Here is a 6,633-nt window from a genome sequence, read left to right on the forward strand (position 1 = left end):
TGCTTGACGGTGTCTTAAGCAATAGCTATCACTCTTGGAGGTTCTTAACGATATTAAGAAAATATGGACAAGTGTACAACTGAACGATAGAGGAATGGTAGCGCGGTGGTGATAAACGGCTCACCTGGATTGAATATTGGAAAAATTATGTTAAACAAATTTCGTGCAGGGGTTATCCGCGCGCCGTAGAATTCAACTTCCACGGTACACTAATCCGCTGAGCAGGTAAATTTATTGTTGATAATCGTAGATCTATAAACTCGGTCTCTTACTCCATAAACTGTGTGTGTGTTAGAGTGTGTATGTGTGTTGGCGAGTGCTTAACTAAGTATTTTGGTTGTTATATTTATGACCTTTCAGTAACCCATGAAAACCCATGGTTATATACATATATCGAAAGTAAAAGGGTTTCGGTGGATCAATCATTGGACAAAACACTTGATAACCAGTACGAAAGGACAAATAATACTTTTATCCCATCAATATTATTCATAACACTTGGGATGCAAAATATAATTCGATATATAAATGTTAGATGCAAGACATTAGATGTATGACGGGCATCTTTTTCACATTAATTTAGGTTAATTGTAAGATTCGGGTAGCCTTTAACCTGCAATATTTTGCCTTGACCGCTCAAAGACGGTGCCCGCAGCTTTTATAGAAGTTTTAAATTTAGTATTGTAACGGCATTCGGTCATTGTCCATATAAAAATTAATGTGTCCTATACATTTAGTGTTGTGATGAAAACGTATTTACCTGTGTGGTACCATACAAGCTGAAAGTAAAAAACAATCCCTGATATAATCTCTGGATTTTCATTCTACGTATACATGTCATGAGTTACAGTACTAATTAATAACGTATGTAAACGTAACCCTTTCATACCCGTGTATCAGTATCGACCTTGCACTCGAAACATTTATCGACGTTTATTCAATGAATTAACAGTTCCAAACGACAAGTTTGTTAATTACTTTTCGAGAATCAGGACACAGAACTTTGTCGGTGGAAATTGATCGATGTGCGGTTCGTTCTGTTTTGATGTCTGCATCAAATTATAATCGATGGACTTCAATCAACAAATCCGGAAGCAAAGAGGAAATGAAGATTACGAGAGATTGAGGGTGGTAATGACATTTTATAAACAAGAATTTATTGACCATATCAAACTCACCACCATCATCAACAACAACACAATTATCACTTTTATAATCACATTTCTCGTTATTTTCGTCATTTTCACCAGCATCACAATCTTCATAGTCATATTGATCATCATTATCGCCATAATTATTTACAGAAGCACCCACCGGACTATAAAGTCATTAAAGTCATCATCATTAACATCATTTCCATCATTTTCCTCCTACGTATCACCATCACCGTTGTCATCAGCACAAGCAAAAGAGCACGCACCAATAAAAGCGAAAACATTACTTATATGGGTTGTATAAAAAATCGGAAGATCGGAAGGTTCTGGTCGATAGATTTGCATCTCGCATGATTTGCTAGAAAAGTAATTGGCTGGTGTTTGACTCATCTATCCGAAATGTGCGACTGGCTAGCTGTAGGAGTTATTGCATGAAATGTTATATTGGTCAATATGTGATTGGAACGGATTTGCCTTATCGAGTAGGTGATCCCAATATGAGATTGTTTAGATAAGCGTGTGATTTGTCCGAACGAGTTACACCTCCGAGTGATTTGTCCGAACGAGTTATACCTCCGAGTGATTTGTCCGAACGAGTTATACCTCCGAGTGATTTGTCCGAACGAGTTATACCTCCGAGTGATTTGTCCGAACGAGTTATACCTCCGAGTGATTTGTCCGAATGAGTTATACCTCCGAGTGATTTGTCCGAACGAGTTATACCTCCGAGTGATTTGTCCGAACGAGTTATACCTCCGAGTGATTTGTCCGAACGAGTTACACCTCCGAGTGATTTGTCAGAACATGGTAAAGCTACTATGTGATTTGTCCTGAGATGAAAATCGGTAGAATTGATTTGCCAGAATATGTTCATCTAGTGCTGGTAAGTGATTTTTCAGAAAATGTGGGTTTTATCAGATATGCAATATTAAAGGTGCCTTTTCACAGATATTGGTATGTTCTGAAGTTATTCATTAAATGTTTTCTATTCATAAATGTAAACATTTGATCGTAAAAGCTGCAGTAAAAATTAAGAATAACATTTAAAAAAAGGAAAAAAAACCTGCCTGGTCAGGTTTCGAACCAGTGACCCCTGGAGTCCTGCTGAGGTCCTGAAGTAAAAACGTTTTTACTCTCTCGGCTATTCTGCCGAGTATACATAGGTGACGTATTTTATTCATTATAAAAGCAATCTTTCTAGTGTCACAAAATTTAACGACAACAACAGAACTCTCCAAATTATTCAATCGTTTCGCGTTGCAACGTTTTATAATGTTTAGGTTTTAAAATCGTCAAAAAGATGCAAATAATGGCTATATTAGACCATGGTAAATGTTCATTAATACTGTTTCTTCACAAATATCATAACTAAAACGAAAATTTGCGAATCGGAAACAACTTTTTCAATTTTGTCAATTTACCAAAACGTGAAAAGATCCCTTTAAGATGGCGATTCGTCAAAACATGCATTTAGGTAACAATATACTAAAAGATTTCCTAAACAAATAAAATGTAAAAGAATAACTTTAATCACAAATTAAGTCAAAGTTTTCACATAGAGGCCCTCATAACCATACCTTTTCTCGAACAGCATTCCAGGACGAAAACAATTAAAAAAAATAGGTCACGTCATATGTTAGAAAGAACTCGACGCGAATCAAAGGTTACTGTTTTACGGCCATCTATGTACAGACTTCTATCCAGTTGATGAGGGTTTCCCGCCATCTGTCAAAGTCTTATGTAGTATCCAACCTTCAAGCAAAAGAGTGAATTTCTAGTAAACAACAATGTTTTCCCTACCTAAAGCTCACAGAAATATACTAAAATGAAGTCATGGCAAGTGACCCTACAGAGAATCGTGTCTTCAAATAAATGATGTTCATGTTTTAAAGGGTATAGTATTGCATTTTAGAAAAGTATTTAGTATACTGTAACCTGCAAAAAAAGAGTGAATTGTGAGAACATGTCATAATAGATTTGTCAGTACATGGAAAAGCTACATTAACACAGTTAGTGTGACTTGTCATAGTATTAATCGGTGGGAAAATTTGTCAAGATGATTAATTTTATGATAAAAACATTATTTTAAATAATATATTATGGCAGTAGGATGATGTGTAAGTATTTGATCGAATGAGGGTTGCGGCATCATCGACTTTTCAGAAAAGTTAATGCCGCTTTATTTGTAATAACATGTCGTAGTTAACAAATGATTCGTCAGAAAATGAAAAGATAATTATAGGTGATATCAAGCAAACGTCTATCTTTGAATTAGCTATGTTCTTTCCAAATGTTATTATAAATGAAATAATGTATAATTTATAGAACCTACAAACAAGTTTTAGAAAGGATTTCTCACTGCACACATCCATGAACTGTGTTTTTAGTTTTGGTAAATTTGTGTCGCGTTCTTAGAAAACTGGGCTTAATGCATGTGCGTAAAGTGTCGTTCCAGATTAGTCTGTGCAATCCGCACAGGCTAATCAGGGACGACACTTTCCGCCTTAACTGGGTTTTCGTGTAAAAGAGACTTCGTTTAAACGAAAAAAAACATAAAAGCCGAAAGCGTCGTCCCTGATTAGCCTGTGCGGACTGCACAAGCTAATCTGGGATGACACTTTACGCACATACATTAAGCCCCGTTTGCTCAGAACGTGTCACATTTATTAAAACTCGACTGCATCAAAAGCCACAGTTTTATCGAGCCGCGGTCGAACCCATTTCCTGGGTAGAACCAGTACGTGAATATTTTTAGAACAACCCCAAAGTGTTGATTGACATCTTGATTGCTAGGCGAACACTATATATAACTTACCTAAATAACTTCTGATAAAATATGGCTTAATGCATGCGCGTTAAGTGTTTCCCAGCTAAACCTGTGCAGTCTGCATAGACTAATCGGAGACGACACTTTCCGCTTTTATGGAACTTGCCGTTCAAAACAAAGACGTGTTCTAAACAAAACTCCAGTTGAAGGCGAAAAGTTTTGTCACTTTTTAGCCTGATTGAAATGCACAAGCTCATCCGGGACAACACTTAACGCACATGCATTAAGCCCCGTTATCTAAGAACGAGGCAATACTTTACTGAAATGTAGGCATACCAAGTTATCACAGTATTGATTTCGCATTGCTTTCGCTAGCTGAAATCATTTCAGAGCAGAGACATTTGCTGCAAATTACATTTTCTTTGCCCTCGACCCGCAAAACATGGGTTGGTAATCATAAATCGTTTATTTATATAAGAAATCGTTTCCGTTTTTTTCTCGTTTGTGGACATTCGATCTCTTTATAGTATTATTGTACGCGTCGACCGAATTTAGCAACTCGCTAGTGAAGAAAATAAAACCGCTTAAGGCATTGAAGTTGTTCGTTGTTGCAATACAACGGACAAAGGCCACTTTTGAAAAGTTTTGCTTGTTAAATCGCAAGTTGTCATCGAACACAACACGTTCGAGTGTTCATACAAGCATATATAGGCGTTCAGATAGCAAACCATGCGACGGGTAGAATAGAACTAACTCAGAAGTATGGAGGTTGTCGTTTTGAACAGAAACAAGAACACAATAGATGTAATACTACAAACAAGTTTTATAATTAGGTACAAATAAAGGGGTTGTTGTCTGCCTGCTTTCCTATATACCTTAAATTGATAACTACTCATGTCGTTTCAGCAGAGGTTTACAAATGTAATGGTTCATTCGCTCTTACATTTGTGGCAGAACTAACGATTTGGTCGTATTTACCATCACGTTCAACGCAAATTATTGTAAAAATCGACAAATTGTTATTCTTGTCTCATTATACTACATTACACTTCCTTTTAGTAATGTTCGTGATACTTTTTATGGTAGATACAAATAATAAACAGTGTCTGAAATGTGCAAAATTTGAGAAATACAACCAAACAACAAGAAATGTTTATACAACAAAGATGTCCCCCCCCCCCTACATTCATGACTGTATTTATCATGCAGTTTATAGCTCGCCTGAGCAAAATGTGCTCATAGGAGCTTTTGTGATCGCATTGTGTCCGTCGTCCGTCGTGCGGCATGCGGTGTAAACATTTGCCTTCTTAATATTCTAGAGTCACAATTATTTTTGATCTTCATACAACTTGGTCAGAACATCTGTCCCATTAATATCTTGGACGAGTTTGGAAATGATATACGGTTGGTTGAAAAACATGGCCTATAGGGGGCGTGAAATCTTTCCATATATGGCTATAGTAAATCTATAGTAAATCTTTGTTAACAGTGACATTTTTTCATATATGGCTATAGTAAATCTTTGTTAACACTTAAGAATTCACAAGCATTACCCAATGTTTGTGAAACTTGGTCAAAACATTTGTTATAATGATATCTTGGATGGGTTCGAAAATAATTTCTGTCAATTGAAAAACATGGCCGCCATGGGACAGGGCATCTTTAATAATATGGCTATAGTAAAACCTTGTTAATACTCTGAAATTTACATGTATGGTCCGATCTTTTTGAAACTTGGTAAGAAAATTTGTCGCCAGGGGGCGGAAAATATTCATTATATGGCTATAGTGAAACATTGTTAACGCTGTAGAAGTCACTTGTATGGTCCAATCTATATGAAACTTTGAAAGAACATTTGTTCTTATAATAAAAAGTTAAAAAATAGTTATGGTTTGTCGAAAAATATGGCCGACAGTAGGCTGGGCACTTCTTAAATGGCTATAGTAAAACCTTGTTAACACTGTAGAAGTTTTATATGAGTCAAATCTTTATGAAACTTGATCATAACATTTGTTCTAATGATATATGGAGTGAAAACATGGCCGCCAATGGGCTTGGCATTTTCTTTATATGGCTATAGTAGAACCTCTAGTTGATATTTTGGGCAAGTTTATAAATGGTTTCAGACACATCTCAGACGTTGCTAAGAGCGGATCGGTTCCCCGAAGTATCAGGCGAGCGACCGTGGGCCGCTGTCCCTCTAGTTTATTAATGATGCCTCTTTCTTAAAGTTACCGAAACAATACTTTAGACTGGTTTATTGCTAAAGTGAGCAGAGAAACACTTTAACTGCTAGATGGCTATGCGCCGCCTTCTTCGACAAAGAACATACTTTCACAAACTTATTCATTAGGAGTAAGGCAAATCTGCCAATGATCTTTCTTGTTGCACTAGTTCTAACCAAAAACCGCACTCAATATGCATCGATATACCATTCTCCTTCGATTAAATCAAAGCTGATCAAAACACAAGAAACGCCGTGACCTGAATACACTTGGGCCCCCCTTTCAGCAGAATCGTTTACGCCGATGAGAAGCAATTCAATCTGGATCACTCACGCCACATTTGATCGCTCCCGAAACATCCGTGATTCAGAGAAACCAAATCGTATCTGACAACCGTGATCAAGGGTGTAATTGTTTTACCGACAATCGCGGGGCAAAGAATCCATTGCAAATTATGAGCCTCGCCCCGGACATCCGGACTTAATTC

At 36.9% G+C, this 6,633-nt stretch overlaps 1 protein-coding gene across 1 annotated transcript in view; it reads left to right on the forward strand.

Moving 5' to 3' along the window:
* Nucleotides 1-207: 207 nt before the first annotated feature.
* The window catches only part of LOC127850995 (calmodulin-A-like), a 47,761-nt gene continuing 41,335 nt past the window's right edge, over nucleotides 208-6,633 (forward strand). The window contains exon 1 of the mRNA XM_052384414.1: nucleotides 208-225. The gene's annotated coding sequence lies outside the window, so the exon portion shown is untranslated. The remainder of the gene's footprint in view (nucleotides 226-6,633) is intronic.

The sequence above is a fragment of the Dreissena polymorpha genome, chromosome 11 (assembly GCF_020536995.1).
Source record: "Dreissena polymorpha isolate Duluth1 chromosome 11, UMN_Dpol_1.0, whole genome shotgun sequence".
NCBI classification, from domain to species: Eukaryota; Metazoa; Mollusca; class Bivalvia; order Myida; family Dreissenidae; genus Dreissena; species Dreissena polymorpha.